The sequence below is a fragment of the Cygnus atratus genome, chromosome 1, assembly GCF_013377495.2.
Source record: "Cygnus atratus isolate AKBS03 ecotype Queensland, Australia chromosome 1, CAtr_DNAZoo_HiC_assembly, whole genome shotgun sequence".
Lineage (NCBI taxonomy): Eukaryota > Metazoa > Chordata > Aves > Anseriformes > Anatidae > Cygnus > Cygnus atratus.
The window spans coordinates 155474197-155492077 of record NC_066362.1 but is presented as its reverse complement, the minus strand read 5'-3'; positions in this window follow the sequence as shown (position 1 = coordinate 155492077).

Sequence of the window (17881 nt, the reverse complement as noted above, 5' to 3'; positions counted from 1 at the left end):
CAAAATATTGTGTCTGCTTTCTCTCAAGTATATTTTGATTGAACAATGTCTGAGAGGTTCTTCATTACATAGACAGTCCAGACATTAGAGATTCAGCATGACTTTATGTAATGCAGATGAGAAAGCATTTGATGACAATTTAATATTTGAAATGTAATGAATAATTCACTATGTGGATCCAGAACATCATCCTCCAACTTGCCACATTAATAAAATTAAACTGTAAAGAAGTATCATCTCAAAACAAATCAGGATACCAGACAAAATCAAAATGACATTTATCATACAAGACTGTTAAAAGGTCTTATAAATGAATACTGTAATATATTCTCCTTTGAGGGAGGACTACTGTGTGACTGGTAATATAATAATAATGCCATGCTTGCCTATAGTTTTTTGTTTGTTTGTTTGTTTTGTTTTGTTGATTTGTTTGTTTTTTACTTGATAATTCTTGTCCTGTTTCCCCAAAAGAAATAATTCCTAATATGCCTCTGGGAAACTGAAGTCAAAATAAACAAATAATCTCTTAAAGAATTATCTTTTTCCTTATTCAGCTGCAACAGTGCAATATTAAAGACAGACTGTCTTTCAACAAGATTCAGAAATTCAAATGTGAAATATATTTTCTTGCTTTGTGAATTTTTTTAAAAGTTCATACATAGTGTGACTCTACAGTTTTAATATTTTACGATGTATTCCCTTGCCCAGCACTGTAGGGAGATATGAATGCTTACAGAGCTTTCCAGCTGCTTTTGGTGAGGATCAGTATGTATAATATGATCCTGTGTAAAGATCAAGCACAACTGCATTTGAGAATTTGATGACTTGGTCTGTTTGCATTGGATAGAAACAACCAGATATTCTCTCCTGATAATATTTATGCTCCTGTCTTCCTAACTTATGAAGTCTAACATTTACAGAAATAATTCAGACATTTAATTCTGAGATTAACTGAAAGTCTCAAATGTCTAAACAAAGAGCATGTTTATAATGCCCGTATTATATGAAAACAAACCTGAGTGGGTGCTACAGAAATGGGATGGTGCTTCATCAGTATTTGACAAAAGGCAGAGTAGGGGAAAAGGAGTTTGTGGTAAGCTTATGGATTGATAGAAACCATTCAAAATGCTCTTTTAATTCAGGGGCTAACTATTGTTCTGTGACTGTTGATTCTACTTCAGCTTGTCATGGATATCAGCCTTGATAAATGGGAGGATGGGAGTGATTCATCCTTCCTAATGCTGTGTACTACAGCTGACCTTAGCATCTCTTGAGAGTTCCCAGAGTGTGTTGAATTTATTGGTATAGCCTAAGTCTCATAAAAAAATTTTGAAATAATTTGTTTACTGTAATTTAAATATATAGCATAGATGTATCTCAGTGAAATGATCTCAGAGAGTGTAATGAAGGCAGCATACAGGGTGTTGCAGAGGGAATCTACACTTGAAAGGCTGTATGTTCATGTGGTGTTTAAAAAACAACTGTATTGCAGAGGGGAAATAAAGCACACTGTGTAATCTACCGTTGGCTGTCATTGATGTATTTGCCAGACAAGGATAATGCCAGCCAAATTTTAATGATAACTTATTCTGGTTGAAGTTAGACAGAGCAACTTCCTGCAGCTTCTTTGCAGGAGAGCAGCAGTTTGGACAAAATCTCTCAGGGTCTGACAAAGTAGCTGAGTTGTTAACAGTGTTTTCCAGAAACCTCACAGAGACAAAGAGAGAAAGAGAGAGAATGAAGATGAGGAGGGGGAAGAGAGAGACTTTGTGATTTAGTGATCAACTCTGACAGGAGAGTGGGATCCTGAACATCTTGAAGGATATTTGCCTAAAAGCAGGAGAGATTTTCCAAATGGTAAAGAAACTGTGACAACTGTTGTTTGGGATATTTTTGTTTGTTTGTTTGTTTGTTTTTGCTTTGTTGTTCATGACAGTAACACTTTGCTGCACTGAGTCCATTGAACGTTCCCTGTGCATCATGTCTCACGTATATCCTCAGAGGTTATAATCCCTGTGGTAGCATGAAACCATATGCTAAAGCTATTGAATTATCACCATCTTATCCCAAAATGGTTGCAGACCTTACTACAAATGGGTAGTAGGTTAACAGCATAATTCAGGTCACCTATACTTTACTGGGTCCTAAAGGGGAGTGGCCTGTTGAGTCTATATTGCAGAGCAAAAGAGGCAAGGGAACATACTTAAGCACTGCCCCTGATTAACACAATCACATAACTGTAACTCCTTAACTAGCTTACTACCGAGTTGTCCTCAACAGCTTTTCCAAGATTAAACATGAGGATGATGAGGGATATAGTCAATTCCCAAAAGCATAAGGAGAAGACTATACTACATGTCTTTTCCTCCTCTCTCCATATCCCTCCAACACAATCCAAAGGGTCATACATACCTGCACACCCTTATCCCTTTCCCCAGGGCATGCAACAGACAGCTTTAGTTTCACACTAAAACACCATTCTGGCGAGCTGCGACAGAGCCCTACATTATTTCAGATGCTTTTAATGGGGAGGGCACAAAACAACAACAACAAAAACTCAAGCATGAAATTATATTTATGTTCCAAAGCTTCTGCCATATGCAGTTCAGAGATGGCCTAGGATTCTCTAGTGGGGATTTAGTCACTCAGCTCTGGATGGTGCCATTTTTATGTACTCAGTATGTGTATGTAAATCGGTGCACTGAAGTTGGCCTTGAAGGCGACTTGCTTTCTGGCTCTTTTATGGAGCAGTGCAGACTGTATGTGTAGACTGTATGACAATGTTCTATAGAACAGTTCAGTCTTCCATAATACATTACCCATGTCTGGAACACTTAAAGGAACATGCTGTCATGCTGTCATTTTAGGAAAATGAGCTTGCTTGAGCAATGTTGAAGTTCAGGGATGGAAGTGGAGGAGTTCAAACTGTTCTTTAATTTCTGATAGAGTAAAACTAGCTGACATAAAAAATTCTCATGCAAAGCCTAACACAGCCCAGCAACACAAAAGGTACATGTGACTCTGCCAGTCAATGTATAAACAGAGTCAGAGAAGGATGTTGAAAGCATGTCCTGAGTTAAGGAATAATTCACTCTATGCTACTGACCTGATACATTCAACTTCTACATGGAATGTTATCAGGCTGTGTGCTAAAGGAAGAGTACCTTGAAAATGTGGGTTGTGTACAATCTAAAGCATATTAAATTAAGTTATTCTAACCTGATTCATTATTGATAATTAATGTTATATCACTACTATGTATCATTCTACATGTATATTAGTAATCTAATACTAAGCAAAATCAATAATATAAATCAGTTAAGAAGTTTAAGTGAAATTAACATAGCTAGATTGTGTTTTTTGTCCACTCCCCCCTTCGCTCGCCCCCCCCCCCCTTTTTTTTTTTAATGCTGTTGATTAATTCAGCTTAGCTGGAGGAAATTGGCCAGTAAAAAGTGGAGAAATAGTCTACAAACAATGCATTTATAACCTAAGATTCTTGCTATAACAAAATATAGTAGGTTTCAAAGAGCAGCCAAAGGTTTATACAAATGAAGAAGTCATTGCAGTTCAACAACTTAACAAACCTCAGCTGATGTGTGGTAGTTCCCTGTATACATACTCCTGACTTCTGGTCATATAATTTGATCTAGCTTAGCCTTCCTTCATTAACTCCTCACCCTGTGAGAATGTTTTCATGTATTTAAACTCTGAGGCTAACACCTAACTTTCAAACCAATGTACAACATTGAAATATCACAGCCAGACTGGTACAAAAGCTTATCTAGACTTGAAAATGTGCACGTCATTTTATCTTGAACTGATGGAAAAATGACTTCATGGGATCACACGGTTTTCTTTACATCTGAAGATCGTAATCAAGCCCTATTAGAAAGTGAAAGATGCGTGTGAGAGAGAGAGAGAGATCCAGTTGCATATACTAAACTTTAAACATATTCTACCAAACCAAAGGTTAGCTTAGTAAGAACAGTGTTTTCTAGCTGTCTTAAAACTCCTGCACTTTATGAAGCTGTCTTCAAGGACATGTCAGCTCTTAATCATTGTGTGACTGACTGATATATTGACACCCCTTTCCTTCTGATCCCTTTATAACCTTTTGTCAAAAATGACTGAAAACAATAATAAATTTAAAAAAAAAAAAAAAAGTTAACCAAAGTAATTACTTTAACCTTAGGAGAAGAAAACAAACAAACATAAACTTTTTCCAAATGAACCCAAGACCCCCATGTTTGTTTGTTTAATTAAATATTTTATAACTATTTCTATTTTTGGTTCTTTGCAGAAAATAAAAGTTATTTTGTGCTGAGTTTATCTAATTTTCAGAGATGACAAATATTTTTACAAGTTCTATTCCTTTTATCTTGTTCATGAAAGAACAAGAAATTTTCTCTTTGGAATCCCTTTGAACTTTGAAGTTCTTTATCCACAGTTCTGCTCCTCCGTGTTTCATGGTGCAAACACCTTTGAACGGCTCGAAGGCAGAAAGGTACTTGGTGAGGGGAAATATCCCACTTTAAAGAATGAGACTGGTGGGTATACAGGTCTTCATTTTATGAGCATGGCTGGAGGATGTGGATGGAGGTGTATTATTCTCTGATTATAAGCATCCAAAATGTTATTTAAGTCTGTCATAAATGATTTTTAGTGACAGCAGAAAGAAACAGATCCAAACCATAGTTTAGCTTAGCCTAAAATAGACACTTGAAACAGGCCAGATTAATCAGAAGGTGCCTGTTTTCTTCCATCATCACCAACATTTTAGGATGACTACTTCTGACTTATATACCTAATTTTTATGAATCTAACCTGTGAAACAGGCAAATTTTGCTGTTAGAATCATTCAACTTTACTGAACTGATACTTTCATGTTGCTGAGAGCAATATGTACAAGTATGAATCAGTTTCATTTGCAAGCATTTTGTAACGTATCTATTCCCAAAACCATAACTCTTCCCATTATTTTCATGATTTACTTAAGTGATTCACTTAGATGTCTTTCAGAGTGATTTCTCTAGCTTACCTTTCTTGCCCCAAAAAGACAGACTTTTTTTTTTTTCCTACCAGACTATGACATCTGAAATAGTTTTTGATTAGCATCTATCAATTACCCAGAGGATTATGGATTTTTCCCATCACAGCTAAAATATTAAAAGATGTGAATTAGAAATAAGTTATTTATATTTTAAATATGTATTAACTACTTCTTATATCAAGAACTATCTTTCAAAGATAATGCTGCTTAGTGTTATGTGCAGATGTTTCTGAAGCTATTCCTTTAAGTAAAATGGACACCAACCAAATTAAAATGTTTATGTGTAAGCAGGATCTCACAAAAATATATATGACCAGGAAAGGAAAAATGAGCAGGGCTTGGGAGACTAACAGCAAGAGATATCACTATCAGAAACAAAATTAAATGTAGACAGGAACATCAAACAAGAATGTTGTATTATAAATAACCATGTCTCTAACTGAAACTATAAATCAGACATATCTTTAATCTCTCTCTTGAGCATTGTAGATGTATCTTCAGTTGCCTAACTACAGCCCTGACTGGCATTTGATCCCTGGGACAGTCCGGATGCCTTGAAGCAATGCATTCAGCCTTACATTAATCTATGCCCTGTAACAGATTTAAGCTTAATTTCTATCCTAAGACATATCTCTTCCCAAGCTGCTTTTAAATGACTTTCCTGGTTCACTTCAAGGAAAATTTTGAGAATATACATTCTGCACGATTCCCTGGTGACTGTCATACAGCCAGCATAAATGTGCCCTAGCATGGGCTCATTAAGACTTCAGTCCTGCCTCTAAGGTCCATCCCTGCCTACATTTCGTCTTCAGCTCCTACTTCATCCCAACGATTTTTGCCAGTTCCATGAGCTTTGAAGGTCACCTCGTCAATAAAAAGATCAAAAGAAAATATTTTAAAACATGTAAAAACCATGAAGTCTAAATGTACCAAAAGCAGCAGAAGAAAGCAATAAAATTGCACTACCATAAATAACTGATACAACTTTTGCAAGAGGATTAGATATAGTGTAAATTACTCTTAATAAACATATGACTTGCAGATTTTTTATGCATAGTATTTCTAAGTTATGGCCTTTCTTACCCACCCACACAAGAAAACAAGTAAAGAACTTGATTTTTTTTTTCATCTCTCAATTGAATGATTTTCTCCCCTTGAAAATTGCAGTATTGGCCAAAAATATTCATTTTAAATGCTCTTGCAAAGATCATTCTCCTTGTGCGCTGCTAAATTGTGTTACTTGTCTCTCTGAATCCCTTATCCAACTGCCCATTCTTAGCTCTTAAGACCTAAGTCACTTGTCTTAAAAGGCTTTTATAGGTATATTCAATGACACATTTTGGTTTCTTGAATATCTACCCATCAACACATACTGATAACTGAACCTGAAAATTATTTAAGATATTTCTGTTTGTTTCTTAACATTGTCTAGCTTCCAAGTTGCTTACAACAGTTAATTATTTTTGAAATACAACTAAAATCAGAAATCACTTTCAAAAAAAATAAATTAGAAAAGCAAAGTAAAATTGGGGGAAATAGAATTTAGAAGACAATAGATCTGAGGAAAAACGAAATCCAAAGATTTTAGCTCCTGTAGTGCACTATATATTGAAAAAACAGACAATATTGACATGCCGATTTTATATGAAAAAAAAAAAAGAAAGCTACAGAACTTTTGGTATAAAATTATTTGTACTAATTGCACAACAGCTTCAATTGTAACAATATTCATAAATAACCAGACTGAAATTATACAAAGAGAAATTAAGTACGAAAATATGATTTATAAAGTTTCTAAATAGTAAACTGTTATAAAGTCACATAATAGAAATGTGGATAAAGCTAATAAATAAATAAGAATTAAGTGTGTAGAAATTTATAAGGAAATCAAGATAAAAAAAGATTTAGACATTAGTTTTTAATTTAAATTGAAAAACATAATATATATGGACTTAAAATAATATTTTTCCCCATAAAATAATTTTAAAAAATGAGTAAAATGTGATTAACTGTGTGGAAAATGTACTAATTTCTGTCCTTTTTCAGTACCTGCTCTGAAATGTCCCTGCTGATCTACAACAGTGCAGTGATGAATGATTCAATAGGGGATAATTCAAATGCAAGGATGGATGGTATATAGCTGAGGAGTTTGTTTTTGTGGAGTATTGTAATCAGAAGTCATTTGAAGAGTATAACATGTTACAGGAATAATTTGATAAAGAATTTAAAGAAAAGTGGCAGTACTCACAATCTTCAAAGCTTGTAACGTTGGAGGGTTGAAGAAAACAATATGTATTATAATACTTGAAATCTCTTAGTTTTATCAAGTCAAGTGTTAATGAGAAAAATGCAAACTGTGATAGATGCCTACTTCAGCTTTATGTTTCAAGACAGACATCTAGCAGCAGAATTACCCTGTGATTTAGCACATCCTATGAGCTGTGGGGATTCTATTCAATTTAATTCCATTCCAAAGTCATGTTAGCCATTTGCTCTCCACAATAAACTTGTACCTGCATTTTGCCTATCTTCCATAGAATAGAAAACAAAGATGCATTTTCCAATTGTGTTTGATTATTATTAACAACAAGGATTTATTCAGAGATCAGTTTTCTGTAATTGTTACTAAAGCAATGTAGTGAAAAAGGCTGCCAGCAATTAAGGTACTTCACTATTAGTAGGTTTGAAATAAGTAAACAGAGCAATAATACTTCCAGAATCACTGCTGTTGCAATTGAATACTTCAGAATAGATGTCATCCAGAAGTGCACTGGAGGAATTATTCCAGGAAAGTTATTGTCCATTAAAAGCACTTTGACAATATACATGTGAACACTTGCTAAATATATAATTAAAATAAATCTTCGCTTGTCACATTCTGTATGGGGCAGATGACTTTGTGTTGAAAGACTGAAGATTATCAATCTAAATAACTTGATCTGCCAGCTTTTTTTTTCCTATTAATTGGAAAAAAAAATGATGCTGGTGACAAAAAGGTCACTTTTTCAAAGACTTCAGGCAATTGTCCCAAAGTGATTCAAAATATTTATTTTTTCTCATTGGAACTAGGGGTCATAACTTGGTGGGTCAATAAACACACCAAAAGTAAAATAAAATAAAATAAAATAAAATAAAATAAAATAAAATAATAAAAAATCCATATTTAAAGTTTGTTTTATTAATGAAAATTCTTGAATTGGTATTTGAGAAAACAAACAATAAGAATCTTTGAGCCAAATGAATAGCCAAGGCAGAGAACTGAAAAGAAGCTTAATCTAATCATAGACAATATGTGCAAAGAAATAAAGAAGGCTTTGCACCAAGTTATTTGACAAGTGAACAGCAGTCAATTCCTGAACTTGAAACTCAAGCATTTGTAATTGCTGTCTGGGCCTTAACATCCATGGCTGCTGAGTGCTTATTCACCTAATTTCAGAAAATTCAGGACAAAAGACTATTTCAGTTCTCCTACATGCACTTTTGACAGTTTAATAGGTTTTATTCTAACACAGACATTAAAATCAGCTTGGAAAATTGGAAAAGAATAATTTTGACTGTCTTATAAACAGTTTTTCTCTAATGGCCTGAATTCTAATTTGCAAATTTCCAAATGTTTGCACACATCCATTATAGAAGATGTTCAATTTCTTTCCTATTTTATTTTTTAAGATTAATTATCAAATAATGCATTTGTTTTTATGTGGCTGCAGGTACAAAACTTGAGTCAAAAACAGAAGTTTATTGTAAATATTATGGAACAAAAGGATAAACACATATTTAAATGTCAAACACTATTCTCAGAGTGTCTCAAGGCAGTTTAATATGTCTGTTTTTTGTTAATGTGATTGATGTGTTACCTTTGAAAAGATATTCATAGAAAAAAAAAAGTGTGGCAATACATTTAGTTATAAATAACCAGGTACATTTCAGCTTTAGTTTGTGATCTCCATTAAAATAAATGGTAGTTTTTATACACTCTACCTCTAATTCCTGACCAACATATATCCTTTGAAATTTCCAGAATTGAGATTTTTTTGATTTCCTCAACATTTAAACATTTACAGCAATTGACACATTTTCCTTACCTATAACCTAAATCTACTGTTTCTGAAATTAAACCTCATATATTCCGTGTACAGGAAACAAGTGAACCGTTCTTCTTCATAGCTACTCTTCACAATTGTATGTTACCATGTTTTCTTCAGTCTTACTATGCAGGTCTCTGCAACCTTCTGGGCACTCTCTATTTGGTGTTTGTCTGTCCATCATTGCAGATGAAAGCTTGCAGCCAAGATCTTGCAAGAAAGAACTATACAAAACAAAGACTTTGAGACAGTGCTGCTATTTATATATCCTGATAATAATGATTTATTTTTTTTCAAATGTGTGACATTAATCACTGTTGTTTTGCTTTGATTTTGATCTTTTTTTTTGCACAATACTATCAGGCATATCATTCTGTGTGAAGTATTACTGACCTTTGCATTTTTATTTAGAGAGTAACATTCTTTTTGGACAGAGGTGTTTTTTCAAGATTGTTTATCCATTTTTTCAAGATCATTTTGGATTTAAACTTATCCAACAGTGTACATATAGATATGTATATAACAGGAGTATATGTGATAACTTTATATTCTCTTATTCTCTTACGTCATCTCTTGTCCATAGGGCATATGATCCACAGGTTTCAAACCATTCAAATTTAAGCACTTAAGATTGAGTATTTATTTAATGTTTATTTAATTTAATGAACGTTATATGTTCAGATTCTCAGTAGCATTGGTAAAAAATAATTAAAAATAACTTTGCTTAAGGGATGCAGGTGACAGTTACGTATTTCAATATTCAAAGATAAACAAGCAACCTTTGATTTACAGTTTGTGCTGTGACAGATGGACAGACAGTGATACCCATAATCATCTTCAGCTAGTTAACGGATCAGGCCAGCCATGTGCACAAAGTATGTGTCTGTGAATTCTGACATCATGCATGACAAGCTATCATATTGCATTATATCATATGATAAGTCAATTTATAATTGGGTTATCAGTTGCTATATGTCACTGATACAGCTTTTTCCTAAACACTGAGATCATCATCTTATTCTCAGACATGTTTAGTTATAGAATTCTTAAGGATATTCAGTTTTCTTCATCTGAATCACAGTGATCTGTATTTTTTTCACCAGGCTTCCAAGATACCAATAAGCATACCTTAAAATCACACAATACAGAAATATTTTTTTGTTGCCAAGAGGTCAAAGGAGGTAATCCTCCTTTACTCAGTACACTAGATGCCACACCTGGAGTACTGTGTCCAGTTCTGAGCTCTCTGGTACAAGACAGGCATGAACATACTGGAGATTTGAATCTAGAGGAGGGCCACAAAGATGTTCAAAGGACTAGAGCACCATAATAAGTAAAGGCTGAGAGAGCTGGGTGTGTTTAGCCTAGAGAAGAGAAGGCCTAGGGGGAATCAATGTATATAAATAACCTGAAAGGAGGATGCAAAGAGGATGCACTTTTCATTGGTGCCCAGTGACACCAATGTCAGGCTCTGTCTAAACATCAGGAAGCACTTTACTGTGCAAGTGACTGGAAACTGACACTTGTCGCCCAGAGACGCTGTGGCTTCAAAAGCCATCTAGACATGGTCCTGGGCAAGCAGCACTAGGTGACCCTGCTTGAGCAGGTGGCTTGGACCAGATGACCTCCACAGATCCCTTCCTAACCATCCTGTGATTCTGTGAAATTTGTCAAGACAACCATTATGATGTCGATGAGATATGACTGAAACCTCATAAGTGTAGGAAGAAAATTATAATGGTGGCATAGTACTCCCGGAAAAAGATTATCTGAAATCTCAGATCTTATGAAATAGCCTATATTCATGTGCTTTTTTTTATTTAATATGGTGCTCTTGGATTCCTTCTAACCTTTCTTCAATCCATTTAATTTAAAGATGTCATATTTGGAACTAATAGATTATTGTGCTGATGTATGATCATTGTTAGTGTTAGATGACAATTTTTTCAATTAATACTTAATTGTGAAATAAGTGACATTTTGGATTGATCAACAAAATTTGAAAATTTAGTGAAGAATTTAAACAAAAATATAAAATGCATATATATATTGAGAATGAGTTGTTTAGTCTTCATGATGAAATATCTTTTTTAGTATATTTAAATTAAAATTTTGATATTGTTGTGGTTTAGCCCGGCTGGCAGCTAAACACCACACAGACGTTTCTCACCCTCCCCCCTCCCTCTCCGGGATGGGGGAGAGAAACGGGAAAGTGAAGCCTGTGAGTTGAGATAAAGACAGTTTATTAAGACAGGAAAATAATAAATAATAATAATAATAATAATAATAATAATAGTAGTAGTAGTAGTAATAATAATAATGTGTACGAAATAAGTGATGCACAATGCAATTGCTCACCACCCGTTGACCGATGCCCAGCCTATCCCCGAGCAGCCGGCCCCCCCCACCCCGGCTAGCCACCCCTATATATTGTACAGCATGACGTCAGATGGTATGGAATACCCCTTTGGCCAGTTTGGGTCAGCTGTCCTGGGTCTGTCCCCTCCCAGCTCCTGCTGCATCCCTAGCCGGCTCGCTAGCAGGACAGAGCGAGAAGCTGAAAAGTCCTTGGCTTGGTGTAAGCACTGCTCCACAACAATTAAAACATCAGCATGTTATCAGCGCCCTTCTCATCCTAATCCAAAACATAGCACCCTACCAGCTACTAGGAGGAAAATTAACTCTGTCCTAGCTGAAACCAGGACAGATATGTTATTGTTTCTTTTGATTGTGTATCTACATTAAAACCAGAAAGGGCTCAGTAACTCAAAATGAAATCAGTAGTTTCATATAACAAAAATAAAATGTTAGACATTAATTAGATTGGCTGAGTTTATTCACATTTTAAGAAGAAAAGGGAAGAAGACTGTTAATTTGACCCATAAGTGTATTTCCCCCAGCTATATACAGAAAATATTTTACTGTTAAACTGAAATATTTTTTTCTGTCTTATTTGTGTTAGATATTCTACTTCCATTGTCAAGCCATAGTGTTGAAATCAGAATATTTCCTTTCATATTTTTAAAATGCTGGCAGCTGTAAAATTAGTCTTTTAATAATTACTTATATGCTTATGTTAAAAACACAGTGTCAGATACCTCAAATAATATTTTAAACAATAGAGTTTAGTTCTAAGATCCAACCTTTAGCCAGACATAACTGAGACAATCCTTCATATAATTTTTCTTTTTTTTCATATAATTTTTCATATAAATTATCTCAACTGCCCCAGTAAATATTCCACCACTGCAACTCTAGGAAAAATGTCATTGTTAATCAAATAAATGTATAAGCAACTGTATTGGAATAAATTGAAAAATCCTGTGTGCAAACACTTGCACCTTTTCTAGCAAGTCTTATTTAATTATGAGCTGACTATTTAACTCCAGACAGTGATAAACAACAACCAATTCACCACAGCAGTAGTTAATTCCTCCTCATTAGTTCCTTTCATTCAGTTTCCTCTGATTTGAGAATTTAACTGCCTAAACACCCAATCAACTCTCTCTTCTTCCACTATTGCTGTTAGAGCAGCAAGTGTTCTTTCAGTTGACAAATGGCAATAGTGTTTTTCCCTCTCTTAAGTGCAGTGATGCCAGTGATCCAGTTGTGTAGGCTACATCACACCTGTGAGACCCAGGAGTCATTCGATCCATCTGCACAAACCAGCCTCTTCCAGTTGGTCAAGAATTAGTCCTGGTCCCTGTGACTTGCCACTGGAAGGCAATCTTTTGCAAATGCAGCTGCAAAAAAGAGACTTCGCTGTACTCTAATGGTTCTTTTGGAGAGAGACCAGGACAGCAAACAGAACTGGGGAGCTAAACTACCGAACAGCTCAACGATAATGTCAGACTTTGGAGGTGGTCAGTGCATACGTTTATGTATTTTAGTTTCATAATTTCAAGAAAAGATTTTGAAATTCTAGTCAAGCTTTCTACATTTAACACATTTCGTGTGTTTGTAAGATGGCTGTAATGTTTCTGTCTGGTGATATTGAAGAGAGGAAAGCTATAGGAACACCAGCCAATACTACGGCTATTGTCTAGAGCACAAAAAATTACCACCATTTATTTACAAGAGCAGATGTTTACTAATATTTTAGATCCTTCTATATAGGCTTGAGCAAAGGCCTTCATCACAACCACATGGTCTGAGACTTGACCTGGAACAGTACTGTATTATAGATAGTAATTTACGGTGATTCCAGGAGAAGCAGTGAGTGAGCTTGAAAGTACACTGTACCAGTGTGTGACAATAATTTATTCAGCTAGTGTCTTCTCTGAATTGATATCCTGTTCTTTTTTGAGTACTGCTGATACTGAGTGCTTTGGGTGTTGTCAAGGAAAAGATATAAGAACATTTATAAAGTTAACCAGTCATGGAAATGAACATCATGAAACCATGAAATTCATTACTGAATTCTTGTATTTCACTTCTCTGATTTGAAACAGCACCCTCTTTTGAAGCTACTATGAGCTATCTAAGAATTTGTAGGTATCATCAACAGATCTTATTCCCATATAAAAGACAGAACTATCTCCCATTATGATTTCCTCCTGCAAATACTCCCTGCAGGAAGATAAACATATGGTAAATGTGAAAAAGTTAATTGGCTATATACTGGCTGTAAAAGTTAATTAGCTGCATAGTGTTCCATATATTGGTATTTTAACAATATACCTTTGGATGTCAAAACTGGTCTTTTCATCTTCTTAGGTCTGTCACTTCAAAATTAGCTTTCAACGAAGTTCGATCCAATAAACAGATCTTTCTGTGTGCATCTTACAAAAAAGTGTTATGCTGATGTTAGTCATCACAGTGAAAATAAATGCATCCTTAGGATTCTTCCCATCTGAATTTATGAGTGGCCAGTCAAAAGCTAACCTGCCAAAAAATGTAAGTTTTAATCCAAATCAGCTCTCTGAATTGATTCATTGTCTGGTCTCACAAGCTCAAAGGCTCAAGAAAGAGAGTAGGAAAACAGTGTCAGACATGAATGGGAGTGGGGGGAGGGGAGGGGGGGGGGGTGTTAACCTGCCAAGAAACCATGGTTTAATTCTTGCCATTCTTCTTCTTTCTGTGACTAGTCCACTTTTTAGCCTCATGTGCTGAAGCTTAATTGTGTCCTATTTAGGCTTTGAGCACATTTCAAAACATAATGTGTTGGGGAGATAGGGGATCTGGAGCTCAGAAGACACCTTAATACAGTACCTAATACTCCTTAGTGCATCAAGGATCTAACAGAGATGCACAGACACCTGGTAATGGTCAATTATATTTTTACACTTCTCACGCTGCCTACATTTTCAAGACGTGGCTAATGTCAGGCAGCCAAATTGGCTAGGCTTTTCATCACAATAAAAAAAAAAAAAGCAAACAACAAGCAAACAACAAAACCACCACCACCACCACCAACAACAACAAAACAGAATTTGGAGTTACCATGCAGCTGAATGTAAAATGTTCATATTATCATGTCCTGTCATGGTTCTGATTTTACGTTCCTATGAAGAGGTACATGTGTAGAAAGATGTGGATTTAATGAAGACGCCAGTCACTCAAAAGCTGGGTGTCAAAATAGCTAACATTAGGTCTTCTGTTGGGTTTGGGCCCTATTCTGAATTTTGCTACAAGGTCAGCATTTTGAAGTTTGGTTTCATGCTGAATGTCCCACTGGTCTGAACCCTGGGAACTATTAACACCATCAAGACGATTCAGGAGCTGAACCCCTGACCATCCACAATACTTTCATTACATTTCTTACTTGTCACAAAAGTAAGAAAAACTAATGACTATCAATAAATGACTACCAATGACTACCCAGCTCTTCTCACCACTGTTTCTAGTCTTACTTAGTTGGCTAGTAATTCCACGATGAACGATTTTTGTGATTTTAATTCATTCTTTCTATGCATATTATTCCCAAAGAAACAGTAGAATTTTCTAAAGCATGCTAACTCTGTTTATTCCTACACATTTGAATTTTATACATTGGGTTTTATATATAATTCCAATAAGTTTTTAATCAGAGTTTACATAGCCCCAAAAATCTGCCTTCTAATTGCTCCACTGACAAAACTGGAGTAGTGTAAAATGATCTTGTGTTGGTCAAAAAAAATGTTGTCCTGCTTGTTTAATCTGTAATCCTTTTTGACATAAAAAATAACTGAGGTGCTATAGTAGATGTATTTGAGTAGAAACATATATCTGAACCAGCTTCAAGAAAGTTTTATGCTTCTTAAAACAGTATAAAAGTAAATTTTAAATAATCTAGTGCAAAACTAGCACTTGACAATTTATTAAAAATATTTACAACTGGTCACTTTATTGTCTACATCAGGTCTGCTTTGTAGCAGCAGCACATTTGATCCCTGCAAGCTTAATAAAGCATGTGTGCTTTGAACACATCCAATACCCAGGCCTTTCTAAAGACAAATTGTTTATTATTATTATTATTACATAATTTTTAAAACACTGAGGAAGAATATGCTCACTCTCCTAGAAAATAGATGTAGGTGATCTAGATTCCCATCTCTCCTCAGTCTAGGAAGACATAAATTCACATCTTAAGGCTACTATGAGACTCTCAAAGCAGAAGCTAGATTCTCTTCTATGCAATGAGGCTGTTTCAGTGTGCTGAAGAATGTAAAATTCCAGTGGCCAGAAAACAAGTAAATCTATGTATTCACTTGTAAATGCAGCTCTGATATATTTCTAGATAAGCAGGGAATAGAATCTAGGCTTTTTATTTTGTCATTGAATGGTTTTCTAATTTTGTAAACAAGTCTTGAAAAGTAGGAAATGTGTGTCAATGTCATGTTCTCCTGATGCTTTATCATCTTACTAGCGTCTTTCAGTGCACAGGCATATATGTGGTTTCCAGGATCCAGGATGCTAAGTGGTGAAGACATCTGTGTTCTCTTAATTTAATTTTCCTAAGAAACTGGCAATTCTAAAAGTACTGGGATTTCAGGCATGGGTAGCTGTTAGCTAACTTTAGGCCTGCTGCTGCTTTAAATGTGGATTTTTTTATTTTTTTTTTATTTTTCTCAGTTGTTTCAGTATTCTGGGTTCCTCTAAGACAGAGAGGAGAGCAGAGAATCAGTGGTAGTGTGGTGCCTGAAAAAAAATATTAATACTCTTTCTGAATGAACGGAAACTTCCGATTAGCCAGTCTCTATAACAAATACACATGTTAAAATCAGCAGGTCATCACATGCACACCTGTCCTAGTCTGAGAGATTTGCAAGCTCATCCTAGTCCTTCCCAGCTGTACTCTGAACACATCTCAGAGGTGCATGGGATCTGCCTTCTCCACATCCTTGGTTTTATGGGAACAAATTGCACAGCATTCAGTTGAGTCCTCTGACACAGACAAATAAAATAAAAATCATAATGTCTTCAGGGAGGACATCTGCCTTATCCTTTGGACACAGTGACAAAGTCTGACAACATGGAGCCTGGTTGGCTTAGGACCTTCACAAAACACTCATGAGAGTGTATAAAATATACATTATATTATATACATATAAATTATGTATATAAACACAATTCCTAAATTTGAGTACAAACTGCTTACCCTACAAATCAGCTGAGAGATTCTGTACATCACAAAATTTACCGTGAATCACTCCCAATACACCTACTTGGAATGTCTGAAATGCTAAAAGCTGCACAATGTGTTTAGTTATCCTATTTTTGTATGTTCTCCCGAAGAACAGGGAGCTGGTTCTTTCCTTCTGGTGAGTAATGTGAAAAGTCCTGCAGGTTTGGCAAGTCAATCTGTCCTGTCCAAAGGAAAGCTCTACTTTTTTAGCCTAGATGAAGTTCCCAGATAAACTTATATAGATTCATAACTGATGCCAGGGACTTGACAGAAGCTTTTTGAAACCTCATTGCTAGATTTTTTCAGTTTTCTCTGTATCTTGTATACGTTTATGGAGGGCAACTGAGACTCATTACCATATCAGGCAGGCAGGGCAGTAACCTCAAGTCTAGCTAACAAGCCCACTATGAAAAATGACGGCTGGCTAGGAAGAGACAGACGTGCAGATCAGTAATGCTGCCTGAAGAGGTCAGAAGCTGTGTTATGAGAAAGATATTAATAGCTATTTGTATGTTGTCTGTTTTCCTGGAACATAACTGAAGTTAGTAACGTTGGGTGCAGTTGGACTAGTACTCAAAGACTTTGATGTTGTGAGATTCAGAAAGCTGCCAGTGGACTTTAGGTTTGCTATTTCTTCCCTTGCCTGGAAGTCTGAGTATAATGTAGCTATTGATACTTGCTGTTTTGCTTATTAAGGACAAACACAATCTTATTATAAACTGCAATATGTTTGGCATAGCTGTCTTTCCAAGTGGAAGCTGAGCTCTGCTGTTTAATATCCCTTCATTGTTTATATTTTTACATGCTATGTGAGGTGGACAATACAGTCACATAGTACTTGAGTTATGGAAAAGTAATCAGATCATCACAGGTTGTCCAGTTGTAACAGAAAATATTACTTGTATTTTTGCAGAGAAACACTAGTATATTCTCACTTCTGAGAACTTTAATTACTGGAGTATTTTCCACATGTTTTTACTTCTATTTTGTTGCTTTATTATTAGCCAGTAGCGGCATTGAGACTCTGTTCCTAACACATTCCTTAAGCATTTCAAGAAACATATGTAGGTCTAATACTCTTCTTCAATTTTACCTATTATCTCCTTCAAAGTAGCCACATTTTTCAAAGAGAAATGT